Source organism: Lissotriton helveticus, chromosome 3_1 (assembly GCF_964261635.1).
Source record: "Lissotriton helveticus chromosome 3_1, aLisHel1.1, whole genome shotgun sequence".
In the NCBI taxonomy this organism is placed as follows: domain Eukaryota; kingdom Metazoa; phylum Chordata; class Amphibia; order Caudata; family Salamandridae; genus Lissotriton; species Lissotriton helveticus.
In genome coordinates this window covers 1010377069-1010390934 of record NC_136061.1, presented here as the reverse complement: position 1 = coordinate 1010390934, position 13866 = coordinate 1010377069, and the positions used below count along the sequence as shown (strand labels likewise).

Here is a 13866-nt window from a genome sequence, read left to right as displayed (position 1 = left end):
TCTCCCCGGCTCTGCTGTGGGTAGAAGGGCAAGGGCCTTGGCACGGGGGAGGCCAGCTCTCTGTCCCCGGCTCTTCTGTGGGGAGAAGGCCCTGGCACTGGTCTGGTACCCTCCTGTCCGGGCAGCGGTGGAACGGCCTTTGCATAGGGAGGCCAGGTCCCTGTCCCCGGCTCTGCTGCGGGTAGAAGGCCCTGGCGCAGCGCTGTAGCCCCGGAAGGCGCTCCCTCCGTTGTTCATTAAGCCCTGAGTTATGGCCCTGCGAGCCAAAGGTCGCCTCGATAGATAGTGTCTCTCAGTGCGACCCATTTTTTTTGCCATTTGCCGTCACTGTTTAAACTTTTCAAAAAGTACTTAGTCAACAGTTTCATGAATGAAGCGCTGAGTTGGGGGGTGGGAGGGAAAGTCCTGGGATTAGTGCAAGAACTGCAAGTTTTCCAAACTCCTGGTTTTCCCTCAACTGAGTGACATATCGCGCCAGAGGCTCCGTATAGGGTTGCCCTAACAAATACATATGTCTCCATAAACGCACGTAGTATGACAGAAAGAGAGCTTAGCGCGCTCCGACGACCCTCATTTCCCACCGAGGCGCTTGCCACATGGATGTTTTTTTTTTTATTTCAAGGCTGTTGCAGTCGTGAGAAAACTCCCCCCTGTCCTCCTTATAGCGGTTGTTCGTTTTTAAATTAGCAACATCTTGTCTTCGGGTTATAAACTTTTACATACTTTGTTGTTTATTAATAATTCATAAGACACGTTTTCCCAAAAATGTGCACACAGCAGTTACTTTCACAAAAATAAATACATTCAAATAAATACACGCCAGCGCGCGATATGACACAATTCTTCAGATTGTTTTTTGTTGTATGTCAGATTGGTTTTTGTTATATGTTCTGTGCAGAGCAATATACACAAGAATCGTCTTGGCACTAGTGATGGGTAAAACAATTTTCAAAAGTGAAACCAGTACACACTGAATAAAAAAAGAAATAAGATGTCAGGCAAACAGCAATGCCAAACATGGATTCGCATCCTCATCTTATGCCGGAAGGCACATTTCTGTGAGTTATTTTGACAACTTGAAACGTATTTTGACTTTTCATCAGGGCTTGTAGTGATGCCGCTTGCTCACCTTTGTAAGTGAAACGCCACACACTTTGCAAGCATAGATATTGATTTATCGCCCCCACCTCACATGGCGTGAAGTACAATAAAACCCCCGCAGCGCGGTGCAGAGGCAGGCCAGGGCGCGTGATTTGTATTCTGTACACAACCCACTCCAATGTCTCCTTTTTTTTCAGACCCTCCCCGGTGGATTTCCAGGAGTCGCCCAAAGACCCAACAAAGAGGGTTAAAAGGAAAACGCCACAGAGCGGTGAGTTTATTTTACATGTCATGTCGCCGACAACGGCTCCTGGTTTCAGACTGACCCACACTTCACGCACTGCCCCTCACACAACAGATTGACCCTAGTAGCGAGGTACCGCAGGGGTTAATGCGCATTGAGGCCGAGGGGCCGGCTCCGTTTATTACAAATGCAGCGAAAATCCCTGAAACATGCCTTGCTCGCGTGTTAGTAGTCTAGTCACACATTATTGTTTACATATCATATCACAGTATTGGATGAAAGTTTTAAGAAAATCACAAAGGTACAGGGATGAAGGAAATGCCTGGAGGCCGGCGGAACCGAAGAGGCTGGAAACAGTTGCTAAAGTTCAGTGCGATGACTGTGGATGCTCCGATAGTTTCAGAAAACTTAGCTTGTATGTTTGTCCATTGTTTTAGCAGTCATTTTTTGTAGTCGTTTCAAAAAATGTTGCGAACTAACTTCCGAAACATTCAGGCGAAAAGTTCGTTCTGTAGGCCTCTGTGGGCCCCGGACCACAGCTGCCCAAAAGCGCAATTCCCGGTTCCCAGAGACCTTTTATGGATCGCCGGGCGGAGGCCGAAACTCCTTTTAGCCACATAATCGGGACCCTACCAAAAGCACCAGCCAGGCCCATCCTGGAAAGAATGAAAACGAACCAAGCGCCCGCGGGGAGCCCAGTAGATTGCATCCGTTCCTCGTGGTCGGGACCCCAAGCCCCGGGCTGCTGCATAATCCTGTCGGGAAGCCGTACCCCCAAACCATCCACATATCCCGGGCGAGAGTCGGAGCGAAGTGCCGGCGTCCACCGCAGAAGCAAGCAACTAGTGGCGGCCGCGCTCCGAGGCACTTTATATCAACCGGGCCCGCGGGCTCTGAAAAGGCAGAAATGTGCGGAGTCGGGGATTCTTTCTTCCCGGCCTTCCTCCCACGCCTCGGCCTGTTTTACAAAGCCGAGAGTCCCAGGGCTTGGGAAGCGCCTTTCCTTTCACTCCCCGCCGAAGCGCTTAGCGCCACAGCGCGGGCAGTCATAAATTTTGTGGCAAACCGCACTGACAGGTGCATTGATATGCACCGCGAGGGCCCGGGCAGGCTGCTTAATAACCAGCAGGCAGCGGGCAGCGCTCGGCGCTTTATTCGGGCGCCTCATATTGGCTATTGATTCTTAAGATGAATTAAGTGCGGCCAGCAAGTGTAAGTATAGAATGAATTCATCTGAATATGGCCCGCAATCAGTAAACACACGCACGCTGCAGTGTTTGCAACATTCAAAAGAAATGCCCTAGTACTTTTCAGGTTTTTTTTGTTTGTTGTTGCTGTTTTGCAGCGACATCTTGCCAGAGGCACACTCTCCTCGCAAGAGATTGGAGACAGCCCCGTGGCACAGGGTTTGCGTCTCCTCCTCGGGGTGTCTTAGGTCTTTTCTCTTGATCTGGATAAGGCTCTGAGTGAGCCGTTTATGGCCCTGCGTTTGTCGTACTTGGTGGAATTCTAATTGCAAACCAGTTGGCGGGGGAGAGCAAACGGCCTTTTGCTTTGATGTGGCCACGTTTGGACAAACCAAGTGTGTGCCGTGTCCAGGCGGGTGTTACCTGCTCCTAGGCCCAGAAAGGACGCGCAAAGGGGTAGACGGAGGATGAACCGGGAACAGTCCGCCATTGTCCTGTGATTTATGGCCGCTCGCCTCCTTCGAAAGGTTCAGGGAGAGTTCACAAGCATTTGGCATTTAGAGAAAAAAAAGAACACGAAATTGTGTGTATTGGTTCAGCCGCAAATATTGTTTTTCCCTCTAAAACCCCTTGTTTTCCTGAGGAAATTGCTCGCGTGTGGATGATTCAAGAGGATGTTTTGCCGACAAACGACTTTATTCCACATCTGAAATCCACATTATGAGGAGATAATTAATAATAAAGAGGCTGGCTGCAATAAATTCTTAATTAAACCAATCCGTTGGCAGGCAATGAGCGACACACGTAGAGGTCTCAGCAGGCTTGTCTTCGGTCTGAGGCCGGTGCAGTCTGGGCTTGGGGAGGGCCAGGCCCAAGACATGCACAGAAGCAGCCTCTGGAAAGAGCAGGGGTGGGAGATTGTAAAATTCAGATAAACACCCCGATTTACAAGCATCGGCGAGGCACTGCAACCTACCCCGCCTCTGATTCAATGGAGCAAAGGGCCATGAACATCCAGGAGGTATCCTTGTCTGAAAACTGCCTCTACCTCGCAAATAGCGCCTTCACGTCTGATATGAATCACCCAGGCATGGACGCGCGCGGCAGGGCCCCTGTTTACTGAAGGGGGCTCTCCTTCGTGCCTATTGTGTGCCGAGGCAGCGCGGTAAATACGGCCGGGCAGGGGCCTATTTACTAAGGGCGGCGCTATTGAGAGGACAGACGCAGACCGTCGTGTTCGGTGGGGTCCACGTGTAACCACCTACAATCACCTCTGTAGACAGGCCTTGTTCTTTTTTTTTTATTTCAATGTACTCTTTAATGATTTCAATAAATAATCTAAGAATAATGTGTCTTAATAGCAGCCACAAGTATTAAAAAATAAATAAGTTGACGACTAACCACGCCCTTCCCTGGGTCAATCGTCACAATCGAGAATTAACCGCCCTTATGCCTGGATAAAATATTTTTTTTTTTTTAAAACAAGATGAAATAGAACGGAAGGAAGGTAAAAAAAAACCAAGGTACAGCCCAATTTTGTGGAGTTCCTAATTGAATCTGCCTCTACACAGAGCCCTTCCGCCTCCCGCCATCTGATCTGGGGCCACAGGCACACAGCACAGGCATCCATCCTTCATGCCCCAAAAGAAGGCCTAGAAGTGTTCCTGTGTCACGGCGGCCTGCTGCCGTTGTGCTTGGCTGTGGTTCGCTTTGTTTGCGGGTCAGTCGCGTTGGACAGTGGCCGGCTCGATTCGAACAGACCCGTGTATTGTTTAGTGATGGATGGTGCTGGATGGAAGCCAGATAGATCCAGTCGGAGCCCTGTGTGAAGCGCTCTTATCAAGACACCATGTTGCCAGCCCTCAGGTTTTCCATTTTCAGTCAGCACTCTGTATGGCGCGTGCCAGTCTGAGATCTAGCCATTGGCACACCGTGCCCCCCCATGTCCAAAGGACGCCGTTAATAGCAGAGGGGCAATAATGCTGCAAAATGGCCACCTTGTGTGGCTGGCATCAGGGCAGGTAATGTCTCATGCCACGCAGTTCACATCTGTTCACAAAAAAACTGCCGTCTCCAAAAAAGACCGTGCCAAGGCCGTCACCGCTGGGGTCAACCTAGCCTCACCCACCATGACCCATGTGATGGCTCTCAGCTGTGAAAGGTGCGCCAGGTGATAGCAGCTGCGGCTATGGCTTGCTGTGCGCATGCGCCGGGAGTCTCTTGGAGGGAGGACGCCATTTTATGAGCTCGGGGTTCAAGCGGGTGACCAGAAGACCCCGTGATGCGTAATAAACGTGATTCCAAAGAGTTCTCCCCGAGGAATTGTTGTGCTATTTCCATAAGCAACGACCTCCGAGAACAGCATCTTGGGATGCTTGCAACAGAGCGGCCTGGCCACGAAGACCCCCTCTTCTCAAGTTTACCATCTGTCACCGCTGAGCAGAGTTGCCTTTTTGTGGAGGAGTCAATTTCTAATTTATAGCTTTATGATGCTTGCCTGGGAGAGCTGCTAACGAGAATAACATTTACATTAGTAAATAGACAGTTGCGCTCACACATTTCATGTATAGAACCCTTTTTGAAGCACGCCTAATGTCTATTACAAACCAAACAAATCATGCAACATATCAGAACACGGCAGCTGCTGTTCCCAAAGCGCTGTGCGCACATTGCCTCTGTCCAAAGCAGCCATTTTAGCCCAGTGAACTGGTGAGTGCAGGAATTGTCTCTAAAATACACGTCACCGTGGTTCCAAAGGAAGCCATTTTTAGGCGCAGGCCTCTTTCTAGGACTCGCTTGACAGCACTGTTGTTTGTGACCAATTCTTTAAAAAAATGCATAGGCTGAGCTCTGCCTAGCCCAGAGGACTATTTCTCTTACCTCATGCTATTGGCTGCCCACTGTATCATTTCGCCTCCTAGTGAGTGTATTTTGTTTTGTTTCAATGCATAAAAGACTATTTTACCCTGATACAACAGACATTTAATTCTTTGTCTCCTAGGTGCTTTGTATATAAAAACAATTGTTTTTCGTTTTCTTTTATTCATTGCAGCAGGCTTTTTATTTTTTAGTTATGACTAGAAATGCAAAACTGATCAATTGGCTTTGCCAGTGCTTGCTTTACTGAGTGTTTTCTTTGTCAGGCTTGTGTATCATACCCATAATTTCCATGGTATCTAACATGTTCGGACCACACAGTTTACGAAGTAGAGGAGAATTAATGGTCCAAGTGCCATAAACCAGGCTGCCCTAAATAAGGTCAAATAGCAATCCTAAATTATTTTGAGCGCTTAAGAGGTAAACCAGTTCTTGACGTGCTATAAAAGTAAACCCATTCACCCACTTTTCATTCTTATCCAGGTAGCACAGTGAGGAGATACTCAGTGTACCTTATTTAATTCTCCCTTAAAGTGTTCCCAAATCAGGTGTGTTCATTGTTGGTCCACATTGGTCAGATTTAGGCCCGATTTTCATGGGTGATACTGAGCATGTAATTGATTCCCATTTAGATTGATGGTATCTACAGCTGTTCTATGTGCCTATCCTAGGACTATGGCATGGATCTCTTAGCATCAGTGGGAGCTTTCTATTCTCATTGCAAGAGTCCCTTCCAGTATCTTTTGACCCACACAAGTTGTCAATGGACACACGGACAGACTGTGAGAGATGGTCACTGCTGTCTTTGAGGGCAGAGGCTCCAGCGACATCCCACAAGTGCTAAAGGAAAAGTAACCTGAGGAAATAAATTTCCCTGTGGGCGCTACATGAATACTATGTCACACACAGAATCCCCTCCCTTTGGTGCTAGATAACCAAGCGCTTCTCGTATAGGCCACTGTATAAACCTACACCCTATCAACCATCGCTACTCCACAATGTCCCATCATTTAAAACACCTTCATGGGTTACCAGTATATCAAGTTAAAGCGCTATTTCGGCTCCATAGAGCATTTCGTGATATAGGTCCTAAATATGTTGTGGAAAGATTCCCACATTATCACCCAACTAGGAACCTAAGATCTGTAAATGCTAAGATTGCAGAGTTCCCAAATTCAAGCTAGATGGGAAAGGAGGAAGGCCTTTTTCCTTTCTGGCAGCAAAAGTTGGAATGAATTCTCTCTCCCCTCTGACTTACCAGTAATGGAGTCATTGCAGGAAGCAACTGAAAACATGGTTATTTTCCATTCTTTAATCTTGTTAGATGGTCAATACTTTTGATCTCAGGTTAGCGCCAGACGCCCCTTGGGGCAGCGGCGCTTTATAAGCCCCAGTAATTTATTAATTCATTCATTCCATAATGAAAGGAGCAGCTATTCCAAGTCCACCCTCAAACGATTTGGGTCCTGGTCTGGGATGTGCAAATTCTATAATACAATGCAACACAGGGAAGTCTAGTACTAGTTTAGGTTGTTATAGGTAAACATTAGTAATGAAGAAGACATTTTCTGCTGATTTATTGATTGATTGACTTTGGGCCTGCAACCTGCACATCTAGTTAATGCAATCCTGGTATCTTTTAATGTTTGAGAGGGCGGCTACACTTGCCTCTAAAAATAACAGAACCCTGAAAGATGACCTAGTGGTAGGAACCAGGCGAGTGCAGCAGCATCATTATTGTCCTGGATTTGCATACCATTGTCCCTATATTAATTATTCTGTAATTAAATCCCACCGACCAGTGACCTTGTAGTTGAAGAGGCAATGAAACCTCTCAATGACCACATGGTGCTAAAATGCACTGTTTGCTCCCATGGTGCAGTTCCAGCAGCCTTTCCTATTCAAGCATTAGCTTGCTGGTGGGAGTTTTGTCCTTCGTGGTGATGTTAGGCTTGCCAATGTCAACTAACACCTAAATCAACAGTGCATATGATGAGAAGGTCACACATTGCTGGCCAGTTCACAACACTTGGGGGCTCCAGGTGAATGTCAGCTTCCAGTGGCCATTAAGTGTTGGTGCAAGCAGTTTTCACCCACTAGTTTCCAGGGTCTCGGTGAGACTCCCCCAGAAAGGTCAATACTCAGGTATGGCTCCTCATTGCCTACAGCTCAAGCTGGACATCACCGGTAAGGCCCAGGAGGGCCGATACACATTTGAGGATGCCTGTGTTCCATTGTAGGTGGGCTGTCCAGTCACTTCTGTGGTACAGCAGAACAGCAGCACCATGTAGGATTGAATGCTACCAGATGGAATTCCCAGTAGTTCGTATTGGCTCAAGAATGTTAATCCATGACGTTTCATTGTTATAGTGAGCCTTCCAAGGTGGGAGGAGTTTTCCCACATGGACGTGCCAAGTTTGCATTGCCTGGTGCTTCAAGCAGCACATCATCGATGAGGCACACAAAGTCAACAATTGTATTTGATTGCTCATGTTCTATTGCATGTAGACAGCTCCTGCTTCAGTTTGGTTCCTCCTTCTGTGATAGCTAGAAGAGACAAGGAATATAGAATGGAATGCTACCTAGAGGAATTCCCAGAAGCTATGGCATGTTGGATGGAACATCTTTGGGCAAATGGGTACCCATTGTGCCTTGGGGCACAAACTTCACTTCACAAATAAGGTCCAATGTGGCTGACTGTGCCTATTTTACTTGTGTTGCTGTGCAGAGTTGGCAAAGCCCAAGCATACATTGTGGACTGCTTCTCTCCACAGGACTAAGGCTCTTCTTATTACACTCAGTCCGCATCTGTAATGGTACAGAAGAGCTAACATTGAATGCCACTAGTCCTAAGTGCTTCAGCCAGCCGTAGGATTATTGCGCTGGCCCATGATGGCTGATTTTAATGATAAAAGAAGGTAATGCCGCACAGGTTCTGTCTGAGGAACCTTTCAAAAAGCATGTCTCTGTGCTTCTTTACCACTGGATCTCCAGGATAAAGATCCCCCACGTTTCTTTAATAGTCAGCTTCCAGCTATTGTGTGTACTACGGGCGCCCTTTGCGTTTGGCAACAATGGATGACATTCAAGGTTCTGAATCCCTTGCCTTTTCCATTACATTGGCGCCACATCAATCCTTTAAAGGCCTTCTAGTTTATAGGCCACCTGGACTGCCTGGAACCTTCTTTGAAGAGCTCCAGTCGGCTATTTCGGTGTTGGCCTTGAAAGCGGAACATTGTATTCTGGCCGGGGATTTTAACTTTCATATGGATGAGCCATCGGACCCGGATACAATCAAACTGCTCGATGTCACAGCCCCTTTTGGCCTGGTCCCGTATCTTCTGGGACCAACGCATGATAAGGGTCATACCCTTGATCAGATCTTCTCTACATCTCCTTTGGAGGTGAAGGCTATCATACCAGTGCTTTGGTCAGACCATAGACTGGCCAAATTCTGTATCCAGGGCACGATGAAACCTTCTAGCACCGCTCTTAAGCAGCAGGGCCGTGCTTCTAGGGCTTATTATCAAGTGACCCCAGACATGCTGGCTCAGGCTGCTCTGGATCACCCTTGCCCCCTTACGGGAGATTTGGAAAGGGATTTGGATTCTCTGCAAGTGTGGCTACTAGATAGGCTAAACGATCTCGCCCCTGTGACAACCCCCCGATTAACATCTAAGCGGGTTGTTGCTTCCTGGTTTACTGAGGCGCTGTCGGCCTCTCGTCGGCAGTGTAAGGTAGCTGAAAGAGCCTGGCGCTCACAATACGACCCTGTGGCAAGGCTGGCCTACAGGACAGTGGTTAAGGCTTATCATCGGGACATTCGCCTAGAGAAAAAAGCCTATTTTGCAAGGAGGATAGATGCCGCTTCTAACTCCTGTAAAGAGATTTTTAATATTGTCAGAGAATTCACGGTCCCCCGATCTAACGTAACCCAAGCGGTCTCTTCGGAGTCCTGGGCTTCCGATCTTGCAAACTATTTTACTAATAAGATAAAACTGATCCAAGATTCTTTTCCACTGCTGGCGACGGCTGTTTCGGCCAGCCCCGAGGACGGACCAGCTTCATCGGCCCCTTTGGGCCCAGTTTTGGCCGTTTTCCCATCGATTTCAGCCCCTGCTTCCTTGGCACTTATGGACAATCTTAAATCTGGGTCGCCTCTTGACCCTTGCCCGGCCAAATTTCTGGCAAAAATGTCGGAAGTTATAAATCCGCTGGCGAATCCACTCTTGAACCTCTCTTTGAGCCAGGGAGTGGTTCCGCAGGCCTGGAAGCAGGCAATGGTCATTCCTTTGGTGAAGAAGCCTGGTCTTGATCCGGAGGTGTTGGCCAACTACAGGCCTATTTCTCTCCTCTCTGCTCTTACGAAAATTTTAGAGAAGCATATGCATACGGTGCTTTCTAATTTCTTGAAAGCTCATGATGTATTGCATGCTACTCAATCTGGCTTCCGCCCTAATTTAAGCACAGAGACGGCGCTTTTAGAGGTGTCTGAAGCCATTAAAGAGGTACTTGACTCCGGGGGCAAAGCCATGCTCGTCATGTTAGATTTGTCGGCGGCCTTTGACACCGTCCCCCACGAGGGTCTTCTCGCCAGACTCTATGAGATCGGTCTGAGGGGGACGGTGTTCAGCTGGTTTAGATCTTTTTTAGCTGGCCGTCGACAAACGGTCTGGGCCTCTTCTAGCGTGGCCGTGATGCCGCCTTTGGGAGTCGGAGTTCCGCAGGGCTCTATGTTGAGCCCGACTCTTTTTAACATCTTTATGACCCCTCTGGCGGCATTGGCGGAGTCGTTCGGGGCCCAGATCGTATCCTACGCCGATGACACCCAGCTCCTCTTTTCATGTAAGAAAGGAGGAGACTTTGATGGAGAGAGTATCCGGGACTGCCTTGGGGCTGTTTTTAAATGGTTCCAGCTGAACAGCCTCAAGTGCAACTCAGATAAGTCTGAGGTACTCTTCTTCGGATGTTCATCGGATCCGGACTGGCAGGCATGGTGGCCTATTAATATGTTCCCCCCGTCCTGTTTGTCCCAGCTCGCTAAGAACCTGGGGGTCAAGATGGACAAGGGTCTGACGTTGAGATCCCAGATCCTTGGTCTAACGGGAACATGTTTTGGCCTCCTCAAAATGCTCCGGAAGTTTTTGCCTCTTCTCTCAGTGGAGCATAGGAAGATGACAGTGCAGGCCCTGATTGGCTCAAGACTGGATTATTCTAACGTCCTCTATTTGGGCATGCCTGAATATCTATTGCAGCGGCTGCAAGTTGTTCAGAACGCGGCCGCGAGGGCCATTTATGGCCTAAATAGGCGAGCCAGTGCTGCTGGCTTGTTGCAGTCGCTTCATTGGCTGCCTATCCGGAAGCGGATTGCCTTTAAGGCTCTGACTTTGGCCTATAAAGCCCTGCATGCTGTGGGAGCAAAGTATCTCCAAAGGAGACTTGCCTTTTACCATCCGGCTCGCTCTCTAAGATCAGAATCTCTGTTTCTTGCGGTGGTCCCGCGAGTAAAGAGAGCCCGCATTGGAGGCCGCTCCTTTGGGCTGCTGGCGCCACAGCTGTGAAATACTCTGCCGTTGATGTTACGCGGTGCTACTAATTTGCTTGCCTTTAGGAAGGGCCTTAAAACCTGGCTCTTTGCCCTTTAGGTCATCACTTTTCTGTCTTGTTTTCTTTTAATCTGTTTTTACATCAGTGTTGTGTTATTCTGCTATAGGTCTCAATAAAAGCGCCGGGACACTCTTTTTGAGTAGCCGTGCGCTATATAAAACCAAATATAACATAACATAACATAACGCCATGTTCTCGGTTCATGCCTGAGAGTGAGGAAAGAGCCCATGATGATACCGAGCTGTCCCACCTTATTTAGTAAATGAGACAATTTAATTTTCAACTTTCAATTACTTTATTCGGAAGCAGAAGCACCCATGAAAGTGCACAGTCCAGAAATAAAGACATAGTATATAAAAACAATACACTAACAACAATTTGAATCAACATAATAGCAAGCAATCTCATAATAAAAAAGTACAGTGCAATACAATAAGGCACTAAATATATAGCCATTTCAGTATACAAAAAGATGATACATTACTCAAAGTGCATTGTGCTTCCTAACCGTACAGGCTCTCACAAAGGAGCCAACATAGGATCATGATTCATCATCCATCAATTGTTGTAAGAAATTAGAAAATGGACTAGAATGTCTTAAATTAAAAAAAAATAGTATGTTGCACTTTTATTAAAACTCACCAAGAAATAGAAAAATGAGCATTGTTGTCCAGATCTACCATCACAGGGACAAGGACTAGTGTTAAGATTCTTCTGATAGGCCAACGGGAAACATAGTAAATACTTAACTGTATCCGCCCTAAAGCGGAATAACAAGCAACGTCCCAAACATTCACGTGCACTGTGCAGATCTTTAGTTGGTAGACTTTCTAAGCCCAGGCTCAAATTAGCCACAACAGTGGGTTTTAGCTTTTCCATGTAAAGTCTAAAGAGTCGAGCTTGGTTGTGCAATAACATCTGCACATGCTTTTTATTTATGCTGCTAATAGAACCGGGCTCAGAAAAAGCATGAGGCAACCCAACCTCATGAGACACTGTCTCACCATATGCTGTCCTTGGGATGGTGAGCTCTTTGTCGCATGCAAGGCAATCCTTACTAATATCTCCTCAGTTCTCCAGGTGGACAACCACAAGAATGGTGGGCGTGCTCAAATATGATCACCCAAATAAGTCAGAGCTAACTCCTCCCGACAAATGAAATGGGCGGAGGATAGGGGGCATGTACTAGGGCGCCTTTTGCATTTAGCAATGCCTTGTTCACAGTCCATGACTGAGAGTGAGAAAAGAACCCAGTATGACTTACGAACTGTCCTAACTTACATAAATACATGTGACAATTAAAACGTCCCTTATCACGCTTTGTGATAGGTGGCACTTGTGGTGTCCCTCCTCTGGAAGCTGAAAGAAAGGGGCACATTGAGGAGTGGATTGATACAGCCTGCAGGCTGCATATAAAACACTTTAAAATACTTTAAAAGTAGCTTGAGGGCCTTGTCTACTCCCTGACACTCTCTCAATATTACTTTCCACTATTGCCCCAAAACTCTTTCTTCAGACAATTCGTGCAAAAAAGGTTGCATTTGGAGGAGAAACCTTTGAGATCAATAGTCTTTGGTGAAGGCTTAGAGAACAGTAAATAGGAGGCAGTCTTGGAAACATTTTCTCCAGTGACCTTAATGTCCCCAAATGTATGCAGGAGAAAAATATGTTTGATGCCATTGTATAAAATTATCAGTGTGGGATAGGCTGAAAATAAGTGCTGGAGGACAGCCCAGAGAAAAAGGCAACAGGTTAGAGTCACTCTAGGGGACAGCTACCGAGGATGGGGACCTTGTGGGTTTTAAGGTGCAAGGAATGAAATAAGTATAGCCGCACCAGATAAGTAGCTACATGGTACAGAGGCACGTAGGTAAATGCAGAGTGTAGGCAATGCAGAGACAGTGGGAATAATGCAACTCAATGTGTAATTCTGTAAAAATGTAAGTAAGATTTAACAGAAGGCTGGGGAGCCATACCATTAAGTTCTTCACAGAGCAGTGTAGTTCAAGCATAATATGCCTTCAAGCAGGGAGGGAGTGACATATCTGTGACAACAGGGGAGGGCGAGAGTAAAGACAACTTATAAAGTAGGGCCCAGTTCACAATGTATGCACTTAGTTTGGCATTAGATGTACAAATGTGCTGTCTGGAAGTGTAAATGGCTGGTTTTCAATAATATCAGCAAGAATTGAGGATGTAAACCAGGCCTAGGCTCAGGTTTGGGAGGGGGGGAATTAAATGTTCTTCTGGGGAAAATACTCCTATGGTAGAAAACGGCAGAGGCTATTAGGAATGTTAGAAAAAACAACAAATGCACTCCTTTAAGAGTATTTATGTATTATTTCAAATGGTTTTGACACCGGATTAGTGAATTTAACGTTAGTGCCAAAAAATACTGAAGTAAACATGGAACTTTGTAAAGTAACCTAACACCCCATCATTTCTCTTTGTAGCTGAAGGAATTTTTTTAACTGGAAAACATTTTCAGGTGAAGAGAAAAAAGTTAGTTTACTTTGCATCTTTAATCAAAACGACATACTAGAGGGGTTCCTCATGCCCCTGGTTGCCCCGCCTTTATGGTTAGGTGCATCTAGAATGTTGAGAAGAGAACTGGAACTTTGCAGTCATTGTAGGTGCAGGTCCACCAAATCTGAAGCTATTTTTTCCTTGATTCCATAATACATTGTGCTGCAAGTACAGCCTGTGTTATTGCAGCAGGCTGAAAAACGTGCCAAGCTGAAAATGGGAATCTGAATGCAAATATGGGTGAATATGGAATGCCACAGGGTGCCACTTTTGTATATGAAGGGGCGAAGATTTACGAAAATGGAGAGAAAATGCCACCAGTAT

At 46.7% G+C, this 13866-nt stretch overlaps 1 protein-coding gene across 1 annotated transcript in view; it reads left to right on the top strand.

Annotated features, from left to right (window-relative positions):
• Positions 1 to 1308: 1308 nt before the first annotated feature.
• The window catches only part of HOXD3 (homeobox D3), a 28829-nt gene continuing 16271 nt past the window's right edge, over positions 1309 to 13866 (top strand). Inside the window, exon 1 of the mRNA XM_078681523.1 lies at positions 1309 to 1372. The gene's annotated coding sequence lies outside the window, so the exon portion shown is untranslated. The remainder of the gene's footprint in view (positions 1373 to 13866) is intronic.